This window comes from Stenella coeruleoalba (assembly GCF_951394435.1).
Source record: "Stenella coeruleoalba genome assembly, chromosome: 17".
Taxonomy (NCBI): domain Eukaryota; kingdom Metazoa; phylum Chordata; class Mammalia; order Artiodactyla; family Delphinidae; genus Stenella; species Stenella coeruleoalba.
The window spans coordinates 77,825,673-77,844,386 of record NC_137163.1 but is presented as its reverse complement, the minus strand read 5'-3'; the positions used below and the strand labels follow the sequence as shown (position 1 = coordinate 77,844,386).

The window sequence follows — 18,714 nt, the reverse complement described above, 5'->3', positions numbered from 1 at the left end:
TGTGCTTCAGAAGAGTAAATGTATTCCTATAAAACATTTCCACAAATAGGGAGAACTTTTCCCTTATCTCTACTCTGTCTCTTTTTAAAATGAGATTAACAGAACTGAGATCGGTGGGGATTCACTGGAAGGACCTTTGTGAAATCAGAAAGCCTGGATTTCTCTCTTCATTTTACCTCTAATTGTGGTACCCTAAGCACACCATAGCATAGTCTCATTAGAAGGTCCTACTGAGAAAAGCAGGAGCAGGGAGCCATCTCGTGCGTAAGGTGGCTGTGGCTGAAAAATTTATGTGGCTAAAAATAATCTCAATGTGACGACTCTTGAAATTAGGCACCTGGGCAAACATGCTGCCTAGTGACCAGCCCAGGAGACTGCTATTCTCCCAGCCTCTGCACAGAGATCAGATGGAGTAAAAAGCCCTGGAAAACCACAGCCCTGGTTTGGGGGTAGAGGATTGACAGGTATATGGTTTCAAAATGACCACAAAGATGGAGGCATGATCAATAATCACCATGATGCCTCTTGACAGATTTGAATAGAGTGTAGAGCACGGAGGCTTGGGGCGGGGGGGACGATGAACTGTGCAAATATAAAGAGGGGTGCCTGGGTAAGAACATGATTGGCAATGCCAAACATGGCCCAGATCTGGAAGACGTAGACAGTTCCAGATGGATGTTAATAATATAGTGCTGCATTAATTCTAAACTTACAAGAAGTATAAGAAAAGCTTTCAAGTTCATTTCTTTCATCATTTAATTATGAAAAGTTTTAAATACACATAAAAGTTGAAAGAATTTTACACTATAAACCTGTTTACCCACAACCTAGATTTTACCATTAACATTTTATTTGATTTGCTTTATTGCCTATTATCAATCTGTCCATCCCTCTGTTATCCATCAACCCATCTTATTTTCTGATGCATTTCAAAGTAAGTTGCAGAAATCAGTACACTTTCCCTAAGATATATATATATATATTTAAATTTTTTTTGGCCACACCGCATGGCTTGTGGGATCTTAGTTCCCTGACCAGGGACTGAACCCATGCCCTCGGCAATGGAAGTGCAGAGTCCTAACCACTGGGCCACCAGGGAATTCCCCTAAACTCTATATTGTTTACATTTTTTTAAGGTAAAATTTACACAATGAAATAGACAAATCTTGTCTACTATTCTGTGAGTTTTGATGAATGCATACATCTATGCATTCCAAATCTCTATCAAGATTTAGAGCTTCTTCACCTGAGACACTCGCCCCCCTTTCTCATCTCCAGCCAATCTTTGTCCCTGCGCTCCCAGAGGCAGTCACTATGTTCATTCCTACATTCCAGGTTAGTTCTTCCTGTTCCAGAGCTTCATGTAAATGGAATCATACGCTTTGTACTCTTTTCTGTTAGGCTTTCATTCAGCATAATGCTTTTGAGGCTCCCCTCCAGTAGTTGTGTATTCAGAGCTTGTTCCTTTTTTTTATTGTTAATTAGTGTCCATTTTATGTATACACCGCAGTATGTTTTTCCAGTCTCCTATTGATGGATACTTGGCGTATATGCAGGAGGAGAATTGCTAGGGTAGGTGTATGGTTCCCTTTTGAAGGAAGCGTGGGGTCATTTTACAAAGCAGTTGTTCCATTTTCACATTCCCACCAGAACAGTCTGAGGCTTCAGTTACTCCTCATATGCTTGCTAGCACTTGCTACTGCGGGTGTGCAGTGACATCTTACGCAATTTTAATTTGCATATTGTTAATGAATAATGACACTGGGTAGCTTTTAATGAGATTACTGACCAATTGTATATCTTCTTTGTGAAGTATCTGTTCAAATCTTGTGTCCATTTTTTCATTGGGTTATTTGTTTTTATTACTAAGTTGTAAGGAGTCTTTGCTTATCCTTAATACCAGATATATGTTCTGGTATTAAGGACATATATTATATATAATAATATAATATAAAAATATTATATTAAGGACATATAATATATATTTTATATATATATAATATATATTATATATATATAATACAGATATATGTTCTGTTTAGCATTCAATACCATTTCACAGTCACTTGATGTTTTAAAAAGTTAAGAATGTGTTTGCGAGCCTGCCTGGAGGGTCCTCTTCCCCGTTCATGGAACAGCTGCGCCAGAGTGTGCTGTGCACAGGGAACTGATGGCTGATGCTTCAGGGCCGGGGTGGGGTGCGATCCCATCATTTCAGCAAACGGCTCCGGCTCAGCGGCACCAACCAGCGCTGGAAGACGGCGCCGCCTGGATCTGCCCTCCAGCTCCCCCAGAACCGCTCCGCGCTGCATGTTTCTGTTGACTGACCGTTTTCCTTTTCCTCTTTTTCCTATCCTGGGACCTTATAATAATATTTTAATACTGAAGAAAATTCAGATGGTCTGGGCCTGCCACGCATCCCATTCAAGGGAGGGAGGCGGGGAGGGGAACGGCCGGAGGGGGAGGAAGATGACTAATCTATCTGAGCTCGTATCGGAGCCGGAAACTTCCACGGATTCCGTATTTCACATACCAGACATTTATTTCACACTCATTATGGGCCAGGGATTTTGACATATTATATATTTGCCTCATCTCACCTGCCGAGGAGCATGGGGGGTCAGTATGATTATAAAACCCGTTTTCCGTACAAAAAGGAAGCTGAGGTTCAGACATAAAATGATTTACCCCTGGAATTTCAACCTAAGCCCGTTTGACTTTAAAGCCTGTCTATTCCATCCCCCAACCCAAAGAGGCTCTGTTAACAAAAGATCCTTATTTCACAATACCACAGGAAGGGCTCTTAATCGGATTTCTTTCAGTTTTCAGAACTCCAGGTTTACTTCCAGGACCCCAGGCGTTGAGGAAAGATTCAACTGCCTTCCGAGATCTTGGAAACACAGCGAAGTAACAATTCCTCCTGCCTCTCACGATGCATCTTCTTTCTTTCTCAGCTACTTCTCTCTGCTGGGTTTAGGGGATCTGGGTTAGCGACAATAGATAAGAAATGAAAAAGGACGCCGGGCAATGACAACCTTCAGGGAAGAAAACTGCCGTTGTTAGCAGGCAGTGTCTATACCTGCTGTAGGCCGGATCACCGGGCCGGAGAGCACCTGGCAGCGTGGGTCGGCCTCCTGCCCAGGGGTGCCCATTGTCCTCCTGATGGTCCTGGGTGCCCCGGAGCACCGCATCCCTGCACGGAGGAGTTCCAACTCATCCTACTCGGTGCGGCTGGCACCCCTCGTCCCAAATTATTCCGCTCGGCTCAGCTACAGAATTACCATTTCTATTTCCAACTGGCAGCAGCTTGTCACCCTTCCCAGACATATTTCCATCTTAACAAAGCTCTTATCACGCCAGTCCTTTGCCTAACACTTTCCAACCTTTTCCCATTGTAAGTGGAATAAAACCCCATTCCGTTCTGGCGCCCTGCAGGCCTTCTGAGATCTAGCCCAGCTCTGCCATCCCACGTCCCCTTCCTCCCTCCCCCCCCCCCAACTCGGGGGCCCCAGCCGCACTCCTCGCTTTTCTTTCAAACGCTCCAAATGCATTTTCATTTTCTGAAACCTGGCTTCTTCCCATCAGCAGGGCGCAGCTCATCTGAAATCTCAGCGGGCCTTTGCTCCCCTTCACGCGTACACAGCCTCCTCCCACACACTCTGGCTTCAGCTCTATCACGTCGCCCTCTCTACTTTCTCCAAAGCAAGTTTCACAGGCAGAAGTCATGCTTCAGGTTTATTTGCTCATTTTGTTTTCTGACTCTCTCCTTTGGAATGGAAGCTCCGTTTAGATCCCTCTCTGCTCGTCTCCCACTACGTTCCTTGTGTGCGGAACGGGACGTACTCAGTAAATATTTATCAAAGGAGGGCAGGGTATTAACACCAAAGGGTGGCTGACCATCAGTGGGATTTTAGCTACTGTAGCAAATAGGTAAAGGAAAGATCTTGCATAGACATAATGTAGGGAACAGGAGGCGGGTCTTAGGTCCTATTCTCTCCCTAAGTTTCCTCCAAGTCATTGGCACGTGCAAGTAAAAACAACACAGGCAGCCCCTGTCTTGGTTGGTCCCGATATGCATGAATTTTCATTTACCCCCCATTCAGCTCAATAAAGCAGTCCCCCAACAACTCAGTTGAAATGTCAGTGTCCACCATACATGAACTGTAAGTGGATAAAGTACAAATTTAACTGCTAGGTCTTCAGCGTGTACGTCATTACATAAATAGCAGGTGTGTGTCATCACATCTTTCAAAGTCCTTTGGTGATGAGTCCCTGAGCAGTTACTCAGGTCACACACAGGCAGCAAAGCATGTAGCTCTGTTGCCTCCTTGTCTCCCACTTGTAAACCCCTGTGACATTTCCTGAAAATAGACACAGAAAAGGAAACTGGCCAACGACGACAAAAGTGCAGCAAAGAAGCAAAATCTGACCATGCTGGAAGTGAAATCTGAATGAAACATCAATGGAATTATAGAAGTGAAACCGGACCATAGCAATGTTGACCCTGCTGCCCCAAGAGCTTCTAGTCGTGCAGCCTAGAGGAACTTATCAACATAAACAAGGACCGTGGTTGTGAGAAAAGGACGACAATGTCTCAGAGACCGTGACGCTGGCAGAAAGCTTCACGTTAAGGGAATTCTTGACGATATTTCATGACATCAAAGGCACAAACTATAAAATATTGGAAGCTAATCCATTTAGAAAGGAGTATAATTGACCAAAGCAAGGAAAATATGCTCCCTTTGTTCTGTAAGTTATACAGTGTTCAAGCTGCTCTTAAGTTTTTCAAGAAATAAAATATTTCTATTCTCAATGTTCCTAATATTTAAAATTAGGATTCATTAGGATTTAAATGAATATTAGTATAATTAATATAAATTCATATTTGAATATTAGCATTAACAATGTTTAAATTTTTTTCATTTTCCTTTATAACAGTAAGAGCTTTATTTATTTATTTTAAAAATAAATTTATTTATTTATTTTTATTATTTATTTTTGGCTGTGTTGGGTCTTTGTTGCTGCACCCTGGCTTTCTCTAGTTGTGGCGAGCAGGGGCTACTCTTCGATGCAGTGCACGGGCTTCTCACTGTGGTGGCTTCTCTGGTTGCGGAGCATGGGCTCTAGGTGCGTGGGCTTCAGTAGTTGTGGCTCACGGGCTCAGTAGTTGTGGCTCACAGGCTCAGTAGTTGTGGCACGCAGGCTCAGTAGTTGTGGTGCACAGGCTTAGTTGCTCCGCGGCATGTGGGATCCTCCCAGACCCGGGCTCGAACCCGTGTCCCCTGCATTGGCAGGCGGATTCTTAACCACTGCACCACCAGGGAAGTCCAAGAGTTTTAAATATTTTGACAAAAACTTTAAAAAGTCACAGAACAATCATACTTTCCCCTTTGATGTTATGGGACTGAGCATGGTTTCAGTGTGCATGGTCATTTTTACAGCCCAACCATGTGAAGGGAGGCCTGCCTACAGCCTCACAGGCCCACCAGCACCTTCATGCATCCGGATATGATTCCCCAGATTTAACTAACACAGAGGTTTAAAGAATAGAATTTTTGCAACGGAAGAATTTATCACTGTAGTAATTTGCTTAATACTGTGCACTGCTTTGACATAATAAGCTTTCCTAAAGAGGAATTCTTAAAAATTTGGAAACGTTCCGTGTGTACTTGAGAAGAAAGTGCAATCTGCTGTTTCTGGATGGAATGTCCTGTAAATATCAGTTAAATCTATTTGCTCTATTATGTCATTCAAAGCTTGTGTTTCCTTATTAATTTTCTGTCTGGATGATCTGTCCATTGGTGTAAGTGAGGTGTTAATGTCCCCCACTATTACTGTGTTACTACTGATTTCCTCTTTTATAGCTATTAGCAGTTGCCTTATGTATTGAGGTGTTCCTATGTTGGGTGCATATATATTTATAATTGTTATGTCTTCTTCTTGGATTGATCCCTTGATCATTATGTAGGGTTCTTCCTTGTCTCTTGTAAAATCTTTATTTTAAAGTCTATTTTATCTGATATGAGTATTGCTACTCCAGCTTTCTTTTGATTTCCATTTGCATGGAATATCTCTTTCCATCCCCTCACTTTCAGTGTGTATGTGTCCCTAGGTCTGAAGTGGGTCTCTTGTAAACAGCATATATATGGGTCTTGTTTTTGTATCCATTCAGTGAGCCTGTGTCTTTTAGTTGGAGCATTTAGTCCATTCATGTTTAAGGTAATTATTGATATGTATGTTCCTATTACCGTTTTCTGAATTGTTATGGGTTTGTTTTTGTAGGTCCTTTTCTTCTCTTGTGTTTCCCACTTAGAAGTTTTTTAACATTTGTTGTAGAGCTGGTTTGCTAGTGCTGAATTCTCTTAGCTTTTGCTTGTCTATAAAGCTTTGGATTTCTCCGTCAAATCTGAATGGGATCCTTGCCAGGTAGAGTAATCTTGGTTGTAGGTTCTTCCCTTTCATCACTGTAGATATATCATGCTGCTCCCTTCTGGCTTGTACAGTTTCTGCTGAGGAATCAGCTGTTAACCTTATGGGAGTTCCCTCGTATGTTATTTGTCAGTTTTCCCTTGTTGCTTTCAATAATTTCTCTTTGTCTTTAGTTTTTTGTCAATTTGATTACTATGTGTCTCGGCATGTTTCTCCTTGGGTTTATCCTGCCTGGGACTCTCTGCATTTCCTGGATTTGGTTGGCTATTTCCTTTCCCATGTTAGGGAAGTTTTCAACTATAATCTCTTCAAATATTTTCTCAGGTTCTTCCTCTCTCTCTTCTCCTTCTGGGACCCCTATAATGCGAATGTTTTTGCATTTAATATTGTCCCAGAGGTCTCTTAGGCTGTCTTCATTTCTTCTCATTCTTTTTTCTTTATTCTGTTTTTCAGCAGTGAATTCCACCATTCTGTCTTCCAGGTCACTTATCCATTATTCTGCCTCAGTTATTCTGCTATTGATTCCTTCTAGTGTAGTTTTCATTTCAGTTATTGTATTGTTCACCTCTGTTTGTTTATGCTTTAATTCTTCTAGGTCTTTGTTAAACATTTCTTGCATCTGCTCGATCTTTGCCTCCATTCTTTTTCCGAGGTCCTGGATCATCTTCACTATCATTATTCTGAATCCTTTTTCTGGAAGGTTGCCTATCTCCACTTCATTTAGTTGTTTTTCTGGGGTTTTATCTTGTTCCTTCATCTGGTACAAAGTCCTCTGCCTTTTCATTTTGTCTATCTTTCTGTGAATGTGGTTTTCCTTCCACAGGCTGCAGAATTGTATTTCCTGCTTCTGCTGTCTGCCCTCTGGTCTGTGTATAGATTTTTACACTGGAAAATTGCTTTTAATCAAAACGTTACGTATATGTTTAGACCATATCAAAAAAATGATAAATGAATGATCTGAGAAGAAAACTGATACACTTGTGTATGTGTGACATAGCAGGTGTTAGTATCTCAAGGTGGGAGTGTTTCATTAAGCATCCAAGATGATTTTATGGGAAATCTCATGCTATTGGTGAGAGTGAAGATTGGATCGACCTTTCCAGGGAGCAATATGAACATGTATCAAAATTTCAAAAGTAAACATCCTTTGATCCAGGGTAAATTCAATCCTAGGAATTTAATCTTAGGAAATAATGGGAAAACTGCAAGGTTTTTCATCATGTCTTTGTTTATGAGAGTGAAAATAGAAAACAACAACTTGTATTCCTCACAATAGATGAATAATCAGGAAAATTTTGATCCAGGTATATCATGTAATATAATACAGCTGTTATATTATGGCATAAATTTATATTTTTGAGATGGAAAAAGTTTTAGGACACGTTAAGTTAAAAAAAAACCCAAAATTATAGGATGGTATGCAGGGGCTTCCATGGTGGTGCAGTGGTTAAGAATCTGTCTGCCAATGCAGGGGACACAGGTTAGAGCCCTGGTCCAGGAAGATCTCACATGCCGTGGAGCAACTAAGCCTGTGTGCCACAACTACTGAGCCTGCACTCTAGAACCCGTGAGCCACAACTACTGAGCCCACATGCCACAACTACTGAACCTCACATGCCTAGAGTCCATGTTCAGCAACAAGAGAAGCCACTGCAGTGAGAAACCTGCACACTGCAATGAAGAGTAGCCCCCACTCGCCGCAACTAGAGAAAAGCCCGTGCACAGCAGCGAATACCCAACACAGCCAAAAGTAAATTAATTAATTTTTAAAAATACAGTATGCAGAGAATGGTTCAAGTCTTGTAGGAAAAAAAGGATAGAAAGATACATGTATTTCTTTATACACAAATATATAAATTTACTAGTGTCTGGAGAACACCAAATATAAGAGCTATAAGCCTTCGCCGCTGTGTCTGGACAGCAGGTGCTTCTCCGCTGGGCACAGTGAGATCCAGCTCGGAGCTTCCTGTGTCAGCTCAGACCCCTCTGGAGGTGGGCAGGGGCTCTATCTTCCTGAGGTTCGCAGCTTGAACCACCACAGTGTATTTGTGCCGGTCTTCCTCTGTCCTCCTGACGCTTGTGTCAGCTTGATTTCCCAAAGTCCAGCCCGGGTGGATGCTGTGCCTTCTGCTGGGCGGCCCCCCGCCCTAAGTGCAGGGGGCTCTCCAGCCGCAGTCTCTGCCCCGAGGTCCTGGGCTCGACCCCCTGGGCCCTCTTCTAGTCCTCCAGGTGACCTGCACCCCAGGAAGGTGCGTGCCCGTCTCAGGCCACTGCCCTTCTGCTCTGAGTGATTCACGCCCCTCGGCTCCACTGCATTCTAGAATTCGTGTTTATCCACTTTAGCATCCGAGCACAGAGAACAGAGCTGTGCTCAGTGCTCACTGTGTGGTTATGAATGAAAGAAGTAATACAACGAGTGATTGATTGCTCTTAAAAAATTAGTTTCTTTCCATTCCCTCTGGTTATTTGTATATAGCGATTTTTGAGAGGAGAAGTTTCTGTAATCAAATGTAGAGAAAATTTGTTTTTCAGGGTTGTGCTAATAGAGAACAAAATATTTACACTCTCCCACACTTGCTGTATCGTTTATAATTTACCTTGCAAACTCCCTCTGGACCATCCCACTAGTCTAGGAATCAGTACAGGTGGGCGTTCATTCCTTCCCCCGAGACTGCCAGCTCTCATCCCCTTCTCTGATTTTCCTTCCAATCTTTTTCTTTTCTTTTAAACTGTCTTTTTAATTTTTAAATTGATATCCAGTTGATATATAACATATTAATTTCAGGTGAATGACGTAGTGATAAAAATATTTGTATACATTATGAATTATCACCACAGTATTTCTAGTTAACACCCAACACTACACAAGTACAATTGTTTTTTCTTGTAATGAGGACTTTTAAGGTCTATTCCCTTAGCAACTTTCAAATATACAATACAGTATTGTTAACTATCCTCGACAAGCTGTACATTACATTCCCAGGCCTTATCTATTTTATAACTGAAACGTTGTACCTCTTGACCACCTTCGCCCATTTCAGCTCCCCACCCCCACCTCTGGCAACCAGCAATCTGTTTTCTGTATCTATGAGTTCATTTTATTGCTGTCGTTGTCTTACATTCCACATTAAGTGAGATCATACGGTGTTTGTCTTCTCTGTCTGACTTATTTCATTTAGCATGATGTTCTCTGGGTCCATCCATGTTGTCACAAACGGCAGAATTTCTTTTTTAGGGCTGAGTAAGATTCCATTGTACATATACATACCAGTGCCTTATGAGGGGCTAGAACATAGCAAACTCTCAACACACGTGGTTGTTCTGAATGAATGTTTAAGCAAGGTAATGTCTATGAAGTTTACTCTAATTAAAAATGGCACAGAGGGCTTCCCTGGGGGCTCAGGGCTTCCTTGGGGGCACAGGGGTTAAGAATCCGCCTGCCAATGCAGGGGACACAGGTTCGAGCCCTGGTCTGGGAAGATCCCACATGCTGCAGAGCAACTAAGGCCATGCACCACAACTACTGAGCCTGCATGCCACAACTACTGAAGCCCGCGTGCCTAGAGCCTGTGCTCTGCAACAAGAGAAGCCACTGCAATGAGAAGCCCGTGCACTGCAACCAAGTGTAGACCTCGCTCACTGCAACTAGAGAAAGTCCGCATGCAGCAAAGAACGTCCAATGCAGCCAAAAATAAATTTTTTTTTAAAAGGGCATAGAAATGTTAGGAGTTTTAACTAGCCATCTATAACCAGACGATACATGTGTTGTTGATGAGAGTCATGTCCTACCCCGACTGAAGCACACCCACCACTTCCTATTTTGTTCACGATGGAATCTGAACACTTTATGGGTGCCCGGCAGGGAGTGGGCAAGGTGACCTGCCTTTCAGTCTCGTTAAGCTATATTTTTAAAATGCTAGGCAAAGTAGTGGTTTTCTTTCCTTTTTTTTTTTTTTTGCGGTATGCGGGCCTCTCACTGCTGTGGCCTCTCCCGTTGCGGAGCACAGGCTCCGGACACGCAGGCTCAGCGGCCATGGCTCACGGGCCCAGCCGCCCCGCGGCATGTGGGATCTTCCCGGACCGGGGCACAAACCCGTGTCCCCTGCATCGGCAGGCGGACTCTCAACCACTGCGCCACCAGGGAAGCCCTGGTTTGTTATTTTTGCTAATAAATATCTTCTGACATCCAATGAGACTTGAAAGCCAACAGTGTTCTTTCTTCAGATTTTTCTTGTCCTAGAGTGCTGATCTGCATTTCTGTTAGGTATGATTTTCTTGATTCTATTTCATGAGAAAAGTAAATGTTTACAAACCATGCATCTGCATTTTGTAACTTACTTCTGGAAGGCAAAGATACCTTCATCTAACCCTTGCCCTTCATCTATAATGAGTTTTTTGTTTCATTTTGATTTGATTTTTCTTTCAGTTCTGCTACATCAATAGGCAAAGCTTGAAATATTATTTCAGGATCTCTTTGCTGGAAAAGCAAACTAAACATTTCATTTGGTGCTATAGCCCCTGAAGACCCCGTGGGGACAGCGTCACCATTTCCATGCTCACGACTGTTGGGTGCAATAATCCTTCATTATTACTAAACCTTCTGAATTTACTGGTTCTGGGGAGGAAGAGAAAGGTGTAAATATTTGAGTCTTCCCTGCATGTTGCAACTCAACTGCGTCATCGCAGTTCAATGCGTCCTTGAGTCAGTCCATTTGCATAGAGAATAGGGTACTGGGAAAGAAAGCTATCAGTAGTGTCAAGTTTGAATCCGAGAATGATCTTCTGAGTTTAAAAATACATATAGAAGAATGGAGTTCACTCCTATATACCCTCAAAGATTGCTCTGAATGACACCAATGTTTTTATGCTGGTACAGGCTTATGGCGTTTTAGAATTGGAGGTTCTGTTCGGACCCACTCATTTTATAGGTGAAGAATTGGAGGCCCAGAAGGGCCAGTAGCCTGTCAGAGTTCAGGCGGCTTGCTCCTGGCAAAGGTGATGCAGAAATACAGGCCTTGGGATCTGCAGGCCACCTTTCTCTGGACTACAGGTGCTTTGTAATGCTTGCTGATTATTCAGTTTGGAGATTATTCAGAGCTATTGCTTCTCCTCCCAGGTCCTGCATCTATTTCAGAGCATTTGCTAATTGTACCTAATATCGCTGAGAGGTTAGTTACCAGCCAGCCAATTTTGCGCTCTTTCGTGGATTTGGTAAAGGTTTAATAGGAAGGAGGTTTTTTCCTAAGATAAAAATAAACTTTTGGCAAGATTCTGTGGTTTTTATCGATGGCTCCATGGTTTCCTCTCAAGTTAATTAAAAATATTTCAATGTATATGTACCTCTTCTTTATCACATCGACATAGATTCGTATCAATATATTACCAGAAATCTGGTAGTAATCTGATTCCAGATAGTATTATCAACTAATGTGCTTCATCCTGTGATGTAAACATTGCATTGCAGTGTGCTTCGTCATCCTACAATAGTGCTTTGCACCACCACGGCCTGGAGACCGCATTTATCACGGTGCCCAGTGACTGCAGCACGGGAAACCAATGGCCCTTCCCTGTCCCGTCCTGCTCTAACAGTGGACAAGGCTGCTTGGTCACCTCCCTTCTTCAAAGCCTCTTCCTCATCTGGGTTTCTAGGGTGTCACGCTCTCCCTCCTCTCATCTCTCCTGCTGTCCCTCCTCGTCTCTCTGACCTTGGACCTCACCTCTGTCACACCCAACTCATTGGCATCAGACACCGACTCTACAGCCTCCACTCCCAAATCTGTGTGTCCAGCTCAGACCTTGGTTCTAAACTCTAATCATATATCCAGTGTTCTATGGGAAATCTCCAAAATATGCCCAAACACACGCTTTTTTTTTTTTTTTTTTTTTTTGGCCACACTGTGTGGCTTGCAGGATCTTAGTTCCCAGACCAGGGATCAAACCTGTGCCCCCCTGCAGTGTAAGAGCAGAGTCTTAACCACTGGACCTCCAGGGAAGGCCCCCAAACATACTCTTGATTCTCCAAGACCCCTGCATGCAACAACTTAATCTTCCATTTGTCTTTGACCAAACTCCAACTTACCCTTGATTCTTTTCTTTTACTCTCACCCCTCAAATCCAATCATCAGGAAACTCTCTTGGCTCCACCTTCAAAAGATCCAGAATCTGACTGCTTCTCACCTCTCCCCTCCTATGCTCTGGTCTAAGTCACCACCGTCTTCTTCATTAGACTATTCTAATAGATGCTTAACTCTTCTGCCTGCTTGCCCCCCACCTCCTTTGTCTGTCACCAACACAGCAACCAGAGCGTCATTTTACAGCTCAATTCTAGGTACGTAGTTCCTCTGCTTGGAGCCTCCAACATCATTCCTCTCAGGGCAGACTCTTCTCTGGCAAAAATCACATAATAAGATCCAGGTTAACAAATATGTCACGATATGGATCCAAACCCTAATCCCAGGGATGGGCGGGATGCGGATGGCAGAGTGTGGATGGTGGAGCCGGGTTAAAACACGGTCCAGCTAGAGAACACTTTGATGGTAGAGTTTTTACGCTTCTAGCCGACAATTTTAAGTTTCAGAATTGGGAGACGGGGCGACTTCCTCATCCCTTTGCTTCTTTTTCTTGAATCTGTCCTTCAGTGACCTGAGCGTAAAGCAAGTTCTTGAAGCCAGCTGTTGGGTAAGACAACCTGTCAGAATCTGCGTCCGGCAGGTAGTATCCGTGGCCGCGGAGGGTCGAGCCAGAGAGCTTTGCTGTGGACTCTGCTGCCCTCTCTGGGGTGGAAATGTTTCTGACTTTGTCTCTGTGTTGTTTATTTAATTTGGAATAACTTAGATTTAGCAAAATGTGGTGGTGGCTTGGTGCAGTAACGGAGATGCCGCAAGGAAAATGAACAGTCTTTGGACTTAAAATTACACTGGCTGTGAGGTTTCTTTTTCTGAAAATGTACCTTCTGAAAATAGACCTGATATTTTAAGTCTTTTCAAAAATACATACTCCATATATAAACTTTATGACATTCCTGTATAACTAAACTCAAAACATACTGTCTGCATCTATTCTGTTTAGAACATTGTGTAATGGGTTAAAGTATTGCTTTGTGTGTCATCAACAAATGTTCCCCAACTCGCCAGAGTGATCCTTTTTTTTTTTTTCTTTTTTAATTATGAAAGACGGGAGGGATAGAGTGGGAGTTTGGGGTTAGTAGATGTAAGCTTTTATATATAGAATGGATAAACAACAAGGTCCTACTGTAGAGCACAGGGAACTATGTTCAGTATCCTGTGATACACCATAAGGGAAAGGAATATGAAAAGGAATGTCTGCATGTGTATAACTGAGTCTCTTTGCTGTACAGCAGAAATTAACACAACACTGTAAATCAACTATACTTCAATTTAAAAAAGACTACAAAAGAAATAACCGCTCTAAACATTTCTAGCAACATGAAAGCATATGTAAACTATATATATATATATATATATACTTTTCAATCTCTTTCCTTTCCCCCTTCTTATTCCAGAGCTTCAGAAGCAACCTCTATTTTCCACTGGGTATGTACCTTCCTAAAATCTTTACTATTAGTATTACTCTGCAGCAGCTCCATAACACAGCACCACAGACTGGGGGGCTTAAACAACAGAACTGTATTTTCTCACAGTTCTGGAGGCTGGACATCCAAAATCAAGGTGTCAGCAAGTTTGGTTTCTCTTGAGGTCTCTTCTCCATGGCAAGAAGACGGCCATCTTCTTGCCATGTCCTCATATGGTCTTTTCTCCCCTGTATCTCTTTGTGTGTCCAAATTACCTGTTCTTATAAGGACACTGGTCAGATTGGATTGGGGCCCACACTAGCAGCCTTGTTTTAACTTAATCACCTCTTTAAAGGCCCTGTCTCCAAATACAGTCTCATTCTGATGTTTTTGGGGTAGGGCTTCAACATATGAGTCTGGGGGACACAATTCAGCCCATAACACTATGTATAGATTGAGTATAGATTGACACTCAATCTATACACACATTTTCCTGTGATTTGTTTTTCAGTTAGCAATGTAACATGAAGATCTTTCGATGCCTATAGTTGTCCTTTTCACTGACTGCACCATCCCCTAGTTACTTGTTTAACCATCACATTGTCAGTGAACATTTAGGTTGTCTCCAATTACTTGCCAGCATATACACGATAATATTAATTTATACTCACAAGAAGCACTTTTGAGAGTGACTGCTAACCTCAGCTCTCACTGAGTTTGAATATTATCAATAGTTTTTAAAATTCTTATATATTTGATGGGCAAACTTACCATTTTAATATGCATTTCTCGGGCTTCCCTGATGGCGCAGTGGTTGAGAGCCCGTCTGCCGATGCAGGGAACAGGGGTTCGTGCCCCGGTCCGGGAAGATCTCACATGCCGCGGAGCGGCTGGGCCCGTGAGCCATGGCCACTGAGCCTGCGCGTCCGGAGCCTGTGCTCTGCAACGGGAGAGGCCACAACAGTGAGAGGTCCGCGTACCGCAAAAAACAAACAAACAAACAAAAATAACCACATGCATTTCTCTTATAACTAGACAGGTTGAACATCTTTTTGTATGTTCCACCTGTAATTTTGTGATTGTGTCTTGTTAATTGTCTTTTCTATCAGATGCCCATTTCTCTATGGGATAGTTTATCTTTTTCTTGTTCATAATAATTCTTCATATATTATGACTATCCTTCATCTGTTATACATTTTAAAATACTTCTGTCAGGCAGGTACAACTTGTGTTTTAACTTTGTTTGTGTGTGTTTTCTTTTTTTGACCTAGAAAGACTTTACATTCCTATGTGATCAAATCTGACAGCATTTTCCTTTATTTTTATTTATTTACAGTTTTTGGCCACACCATGAGGCATGTAGGAGAATAGTTCCCCAACCAGGGATTGAACCTGTACCCCCTGCAGTGGAAGCGTGGAGTCTTTAACAGTGGACCACCAGGGAAGTCCCTCGTTTGTTTTTTTTTTAATTGAAGTATACTTGATTACCAATGTTGTGTTAATTTCTGCTGTACAGCAAAGTGATTCAGTTATACGTATATATACATTCATTTTTGTATGCTTTTCCATTCTGGTTTACCCCAGGATATTAATTATAATTCCCTGTGCTATACAGTAGGACCTTGTTGGTTATCCAACGTGTTTTCCTCTTAAAGGTTTGCATGTTTTTAGGAATGCCATCTCTACTAAAAGACAATGGCGCTTTTCCTGTATTCCTTTGGTATGAATTAATTACACATATTTCTCCTTTTTATCATGTCACAGTTTTAAACTCTGCAGAGGAACTTGCAGTGAAACATGAAGGTCTTCTCTACTTTTCCATCTCCTGGCTACACACCCACCCCTCCTCCCCTCCCTGGGCAACCAGTGTTCACTATTATTGCCCAGCACCCTAACAGCCTCGCTCATTCACTGTGCATTTAAACGATCCCTGGGTCTCATTATAGAATCATAAATGAGATTGAGGTTCATGTCCGTTCATTTCACTGGCTTTTCCATGCAGCAGTATGTCTTAGAAACTTTAAATGTCAGTACAAATAAGTCTACCTTATTCTTTTTAGTTTCTTGGAAACTTTAAATGTCAGTACAAATAAACGTACCTTACTCCTTCTGGTGGTGAAGGCTGTGGCATACCGTTACACTATACTTTATAAACTGTTTCGTTCATGACGAACGTGCAGTCCTTTTCAAATTTGTTTTTGCCACTACCATAATTTCAAAAGGTTGAAGTGTTAGTTTTGTTTTTTAATGTTTAGATTTTAATCTGATATTTATTTTTATATTTAGTATAAGTTGTTTACTCAGCCGTACATTAAACAGCCCATCTTTTCTTTATCAATTTGAAATGCTACTTTATTATATTTTATAATATTATGCCTAATTCTGCTTCTTGACTCATTTTTCTTGTTTTCCTATTGCTATTCCAAGACAACGCTGTTTTAATTATTGAATAATTATTAAATATTTATCTGCTATAGCAAGTTCATTTATATTATGATTTTTTTTCCAGAAAAGGATTCAGGCTGTTCTTGCCATTTGCTTTATTTTCTTAATGAGCTAGAAACAGCATGTCAAAATATGGAGACTTTTGGGAGTCTCTAGGCTGAGAGATTAATTTGTTGGAAGCATTGACTTTTTGGGAATTCCCTGGCGGTCCAGTGGTTAGGACTCCACACTCTCACTGCTGATGGGCCCAGGTTTGATCCCTGGTCGGGGAACTAAAATCTCACAAGCTGCGCAACTAAAAAAAAAAAAAAAAAGCATTGACTTTTTAGAGTATTGTGCCTCCTGTAATAATAATGGCCTGTCTCTCGCTATTTTTCCTGGTTTTCTTTGCTGTACTTCAATAAAGCTTTCTTTATAATGGCCTGCATGCTTACTTTTAGTTACATTCCTAGGTATACTCCTGTTTTGCTAAATAAATGGGATTCTTTTCCTATTACATTTTATAGTAGGTTATGGCTGTTAGATAGGAAGGTTATTGTTTTCTTTGCATGTTTATCTTACTTCTCATTAAGAAACAGACCTGTCCCAAAGAACTTACAAATTTAATGCAAAGAGAAGTCAATATTTAAGTTAGAATGTAAGAATAATTAGAGGCACAGGTGTGTGATCTGCTCCACAAATTACTTTCAGAGCTCTAAAATGTTCAAGAAAGCTTATCACAGTTACTGGTGGAGCTACGTGGCCCTTTAAGGAGAGGCAGCTCTCTAAACAATAGGTTATAGTGAATGTTGGCACAGAGATGACATTGAGTATGACATATGCTTAAAAGGATGACTGGCATCTCTTTTTTTTTTTTTTTTTTTTGGCCACATTGCGTGGCTTGTGGGTTCTTAGTTCCCTGACCAGGGATTGAACCCACACCCTCAGCAGTGAAAGCACAGAGTCCTAACCACTGGATTGTCAGGGAATTCCCTGATTGGCATTTCTTGTCAGGTCAGATGAAATCTAAAGACCAGTGTGAACAATGGACAGAAAGGAAGGGGGAGTGTATTACGAAAGCTCCCCAAAGGTCAAGCTGAGTATTTTAGATTTAATCCAATAAATAATGGGACTCATTTTGGGGTTAGAAATGTGACATTCAGAACATAGAGTTGGGACTTCCCTGGTGGCACAGTGGTTAAGAATCTGCCTGCCAATGCAGGGGACACGGGTTCGATCCCTGGTCCGGGAAGATCCCACATGCCGTGGAGAAACTAAGCCCGTGTGCTGCAACTACTGAGCCCGTGTACTGCAACTACTGAAGCCCTTGTGCCTAGAGCCTGCGCTCCACAACAAGAGAAGCCACTGCAATGAGAAGCCCACACATCACAACGAAGATTAGCCCCTGCTCACCGCAACTAGAGAAACCCCATGTGCAGTAACAAAGACTCAACCCAGCCAAAAATAAATAAATAAAAATAAATGTATTAAAAAAAGAACACAGAGTTGTAGTTTTGGGGTTTTTTTGGGGGGCACACTGGATGCAATCTGGGATCAGGGTAGCCCACTGGAAAACTATTCCAGTAATATAATCTTACAGAGAAAAAGGGACTGAAACGAAGATAGAGGTAAATAAGGCATTTTCAAAAAAGAAAAAAAATTAGGACAAAAAATTGAATATGAAGGAAAAGTAAGATATTTACAATATTTTTATCTTAGTTGAACAGAATAACAGCAATATGGTTACCAGAAGTGGGTGGGAAGCTGTTTTAATGAAAGATAATTGTTAAAAAAGACATGACAGGCCCTAAGTAGAGTGACCTGTGCTCAGCGTCACATCAGCAAACCAAGACTTAACACCTAACCTAACCGCAGTTACAACCTCCCCCAGGACTGTAGTCTCAACTGGTCAGTCTTGAATTTTCAGGTCAGCACCAATGAGGTATCTGCCACATAGTCCCCTTTTATCCCCTGTAGGTAGGTTCCCTAAACCTGAAACAGTGCGCTCTTTGCCGCCTTCTGCCTATAAAAGACTTTCATTTTGTGCAGCTCCTTGGAGCTCCTCTCTACTTGCTGGATGGAATGCTGCCTGATTCATGAATTGTTTAATAAAGCCCATTAGAATCTTCAATTTACTCAGCTGAATTTTTGTTAACACAAGAAGAGTTTGGATTAGAACATGTTTAGATAAATATTGAGGTAGTAGAAAAATTTATTTGGTATGAAACTGAATCTGGGTGATTGGTGCACTGAAATAATTCAACAGCATCACACGCTCTTGTTTTTGGAGGAACTCAGCTTGTCCCAATCTGCTTTTTTTTTTTTTTTTT

General features: G+C 41.8%; 1 long non-coding RNA gene across 1 annotated transcript in view; it reads right to left on the bottom strand.

Moving 5' to 3' along the window:
* LOC307175942 overlaps window positions 1-18,714 on the bottom strand; it is a 67,520-nt gene that overhangs the window by 12,955 nt on the left and 35,851 nt on the right. Inside the window, exon 3 of the long non-coding RNA XR_013824560.1 lies at window positions 14,732-14,900. This is a non-coding gene — a long non-coding RNA (uncharacterized lncRNA). The remainder of the gene's footprint in view (window positions 1-14,731; window positions 14,901-18,714) is intronic.